Source organism: Bison bison, unplaced genomic scaffold, assembly GCF_000754665.1.
Source record: "Bison bison bison isolate TAMUID 2011002044 unplaced genomic scaffold, Bison_UMD1.0 scf7180017864270, whole genome shotgun sequence".
Classification (NCBI taxonomy): domain Eukaryota; kingdom Metazoa; phylum Chordata; class Mammalia; order Artiodactyla; family Bovidae; genus Bison; species Bison bison.
The window spans coordinates 1,461,471-1,466,555 of NW_011494842.1; the positions used below are offsets into that span (position 1 = coordinate 1,461,471).

Below are 5,085 nucleotides of genomic sequence, written 5' to 3' on the forward strand. Positions count from 1 at the left end.
TTTTTTTTTTTTTTTTTTTTTTAAGCATAGCATCTCTATTAGCATCATATGTTCATAGCAGTTCCTGCCTTTGGTGCTTTTGAGGGTTTAGCCATCATGCATCCCTGATTAATTAATACATGGGAGGGACCCATGTTTCTCTTCTGTTACCTGGTGTTCCCTTGCACTGCCTGTAGGTCCCAGAAGGGATGGCTTGTTTTACTCAGCTGTAAGCTGAGCCTGCTGTGGAAATCTATCCCCCAGCCTGCAGTGCCTGTGTGGTTTGTGTATATATGACCTATGCTTTTTGAGGTGGTTGTTACCTAATTTTTTTCTCAGAAATGGCAACGGGGTAGGTTGGGGTGTGTCCCGGGGGCCTCTCTTGCAAAGGCCAAAGGCGAGGTGTTTACCAGAGTTGATTTTTACTGTGGATTGGGCCTCTTCCCCCTCCGTCTCTCCCTCCCAGGCCCCTGCCCACTCAGTTTCTCTTGCTTCCCACCATCATGCAGAGCTGGGACTTGTCTACCTTCTAGGGGGCTGCAGGGGACTAGCTCAGATCCTGGCCACCATGGTGGCCGAGAGTCCCCCGAGGGTCCCCTCAGTGGGATTTTCTGATTACAGGAAAAATAAACAGCGCCCAGCCAGCCATTCTCTCATCTGGGTTTCTGGGGCAACAGCCTTGAGCTTCTCCTGGCTTCTTTTGTGAGATGCTGGCTGGTCTCGCCCAGGCCTTTGACGCGGAGGGTGGAGGTGGGCAGGGCAGGGAGGATGGAAACAGTTTGGGAGCCAAGGGAGGGTGAGCAGGGCAGCCGGGGGGTTGTGGAGGGCTGGGCGGGCACCGGAGGGTCTAGTCACCAAGGCCGGATTCCCTGCCCGGTCATGACACCCCCAGGGGGCGGAGGAAACAGTGCCGGAACCAGGGTACCAGATACTCATCTCGGCGGAAAGGGAAGATGGTGACAGGTGGTGCTCTGTGGCAAGCCTGGGTCTCCAAAGCAGGATGCCTGGACGGCGGAAGGTGCTCCTGGGCTGAGAGTTTTGATGGTTGTGGCAGAGATGGGCATTTTGCTTTTGGTAGTGAAGGAGGGGCTAGGGGAGAAGGACAGGCACCTGTGTGTCGGGGGATGAGATCACATAAACTACTAGACAGGCTGCCAGCAGCGGCTGGCGGTAGTAGCTGGCGGCGTGTACGGCCGGTGGGGAATGGAGGACCCGGGGGTTCTGATGGGGTGCAGTGGAAAAGTGGGCACTGGGGTCAGGGGAGTCTCGGCTCTGTGAGGGCGAGGCCACACCTTACTTACTGTAAAGGGTTTGCTATGAAGTTAGTGGTAGTTGCTGCACTGGAGACCTCCGAGTTACGGACTTTTAAGATTACATTAGTTCTTCAAAAATAGAACAAAAGAAAATAAAACAACAGACAGAATAAGTGGCTCTAGTATGGACGTGTACTAATGACCATGTTTAAAATAAACACTGGTAAGTTGGCTATTGCACACAAGTTACATCCATCCTCACACACACAGCATAGGCTGAGGGGTCAATAAACACCTGTTTCATCATCATGTGGCTACACTATGAAGTTCAGATATATTATGTGTTAAACTTGCCACACAGCATCCAGGTAAGGGGACAGGTCATCTGAGGGGATGTGGTACATTGGAGAGCTGGAAAACATATCATTCAGGTTTCAGCTTCTCATTTTATTAGGCATTTTCGCACTTGGCCTGAAACCTAATCTGTCTGTGAAGTTCATCCCTAATAAGAGACAGGGCAGGGGTCAGAAAGGGTGTGGGGATGTCCACTGTGTTTATTATTTAGTAATAAAGGAATTGAAAGTTGGACACGGTTATTTGTGTTTAAGGTTGTAAAAATAGAATGGAATGAGGAAATGTCTCGAGTGGAGAAGACCATATGGTTTGGGGGATCCCGTTAGTCACTCTCGTTCAATACATGTTTATTACGCTTCTGGGACAACATGAAGGTGCACACTCGGTTCTGCCTTGAAAGCAGTTCTAACCTCACACGCGCGAGTGAGAGAGTCACAGCAGGGTGAGAGGCCAGCTGTGACAGCTCTGAGGGCCTGGATGAGGAGAACCCAGAGGGAGAGTCTGATTACCCCGGACCGAGAGCAGGCCGGCAGCTTCCCGAAGGGCTGCTGGGGGGCTTGCTGCGGGAGGGGCGATTTCACTAGCCTGATGGACTGGTGCAAACTGGAGGTCATGTCCGCGGGATGGAGCTGCAGACACACAGCAGGGAGGTGGGTTCAGGTGGAAACTGCAAGTCATCTGTGCAGCTGAAGCCTGGGATTTGTAGGGAAGAGTGGGAACCGTTAGGACGCTTTGGAGCAATTCTGCAGAGACTGGACTATTTAGCTGTCAGTGGTGCAGAATCACTTGAAGATGTAAAAAGCAGTGTGATGAGATAATCAGATGTACATTTCCTGGCGACGATGTCACATGTCTGATACTTTACAATTTTAAAAGTGATTCTGCATTTATCGCAGTGTCTTCATGTTAAAATCTGAGCCTATCATGCCATATATGCTCTCCTGATCTCAGGGTCAAGGTGAAAATGACATGGTAACATGGAAGGAAAGGGGCTTTGTTTTCTTTAACATCGTAACGAGCAGATCTGCTGTTTTTGCCTGCATGATATCGTAAGCTGGGTTTTTCAGTCTTGAAGTGCTTGTGAAGGTACATGGTTGGTTAGTGATGATGCTATTTTAAATTATGGATATTTGTCCCATGTGAATTCTTTGAAGTGAAGAATTGAAAGATCTTGGCAGAGTTAGACTTGGATTTTAATTCCTCCTCTATCCCAAACTGGTTGTGTTTTCTTGGACAATTTATTGAACATTTACTTCTTAGCTTCATTTTGTCTATCCAAGGATCATGGTGGCTATGGTGATTAAAGTAGTAAATGCAAAACATTTTGCAAATTCCCTGACACATGGTAAATGCTCTGTGAGTGAGGGTTGACTGATGGCCCTATGCACCTGATGAAAAGTGAAAGTGAAAGTCGCTCAGTCATGTCCGACTCTTTGTATATACAGTCCATGGAATTCTCCAGGCCAGAATACTGGAGTGGATAGCCTTTCCTTTCTCCAGGGGATCTTCCCAACCCAGGGATTGAACCCAGGTCTCTCACATGGTAGGCGGATATTTTAGCAACTGAGCCCCAAGGGAAGCCCATATGTTATCTCATTCAGGCTTCTTGACAATTTTGTGAAGTAGGCACTGTTATTTTCAGGGCTTCCCAGGTGGCACAGTGGTAAAGAATCCACCTGCCAATGCAGGAGACCCAAGAGACACGGGCTCGATCCCTGGGTCGGGAAGATCCCCTGGAGTAGGAAATGGCAGTCCACTCCAGTATTCTTGCCTGAAAAATTCCATGGACAGAGGAGCCTGGAGGGCTGCTTTGCATTGGATTGCAAAGATTTGGACATGACCGAGTGACTGAGCACACACACTCTTATTTTCTCCATTTTTTTCAGGCCAGAAATCTGCCAAAAGAGGAGAGACTCTTCCCGAGGTTCTAGGAAGTGGTGGAGCTAGGATCTGAATTCAGGCCATTTTGACTTGGGGGACCAAGCTCTAAACTGCTGTGCTTTTGCCGCTTCCTCGTGGAATACACTAAGATTATTAGCAGATTGAGCCTCGATTATCATTCCAGGAATATACATTTACCCCAACAACTACCAGTGCTGCTTGTTCCTTTTGACTAGTTCCTTAAATGAACAGTTAAAAATCACTTGAGTGTGCAGTTATTATATTCACAAAACTGGGTGCTTGTGAAAGTCGCTGTCGTGTCCGACTCTTTGTGACCCCATGGACTATATAGTCCATGGAATTCTCCAAGCCAGAATACTGGAGTGGGTAGCCTTTCCCTTCTCCAGGGGATCTTCACAACCCAGGGATCAAACCTAGGTCTCCCGCACTGTGGGCAGATTCTTTACCACAAGGGAAGCCCAGGAATACTGGAGTGGGTACCTATCCCTTCGCCAGTGGATCTTCTGGACCCAGGAATCGTACCAACTGAGCTATCAGGGAAGCTACTGGGTGGCAGTTTCTGATTAAGGCTCAGACTATGCCCTCAATGACCTTATTCATTGGGAGGGAGACAAGACAGTTTAAATTTTTTTTAAAATTGAAGTAAAATTGATTCACAATGTTGTGTTAATTTCTGCTGTACAGCAGCAGTGAATCAGTTATATATATATTCTTTTTTTCATTTTTTTTTTCTCTCATGTTTATCACGGGATACTAGTTCCCTATGCTATACAGTAGGACCTGGTTTTTTACCTATCATATATATAATAGTTTGCATCTGCTAATCCCAAGCTTCCACTCCATTCCTCCCCCCAAGCCTGTACCCCCTGGCAACCACAACTCTGTTCTCTGTGTCCATGAGAGACAGGAGAGTTCTGAGAGACTTATTTGTACATATGTGATTTGTAAATGGAACGACTCTTAGGGATTGAATTGCTAATCCTTTCAGTTCTAGGTGTCCCATATGGTTCATGCTTGTTGCTTCATGAGCTAATGTGCACATAAATGCATGCCAAGTCGCAAGAAAATTCTAGTGATCCTAAAGGCTTAGTGGGATGTGAGATCAAACTCAGGTCAGTGGTCAGGATAGAAAAGAGAAGGGTGGTCTTATTCTGTTTGGAGTCACATAGGCCAATTACTAATGCGAAGTAAAGCTTTCCAATTCTAACTTAAGGAAGTTTTATCCAGAGTATACAGTGTTCTCAAGACTACTCATTCCCATGTAACAATTCATGGAAATCGGACCAGATTCACATCACTAAAAAAGAAAAAAAGACTCATCAAGGACAAAAGGTCAGTACTCATGAAAGAAGAAATAAGGAGGGGAGATGTGGCCAGAGTCATCAATCAGAGTCAACAATGAAGTGGCTCATCTGATAATAGTAACAGCGAACACGTACAATGTTGACATGTCACACGTTTGTGATATGATGATATGATATGATGAACTTTATGATATGATTATCCTGATGAAGACAGGGTAAGTCACTTGGCCACATCACACCGCCGGGTGATCCGCGGCGGGGAGGAGCGGGTGGCCGAGCCTGGTGTCTCTGGC

The 5,085-nt window shown here is 47.0% G+C and overlaps 1 protein-coding gene across 3 annotated transcripts in view; it reads left to right on the plus strand.

Annotated features, from left to right (window-relative positions):
- Positions 1 to 5,085, plus strand: part of DST (dystonin) — a 387,754-nt gene that overhangs the window by 1,077 nt on the left and 381,592 nt on the right. The gene's annotated exons all lie outside the window — the stretch shown is intronic.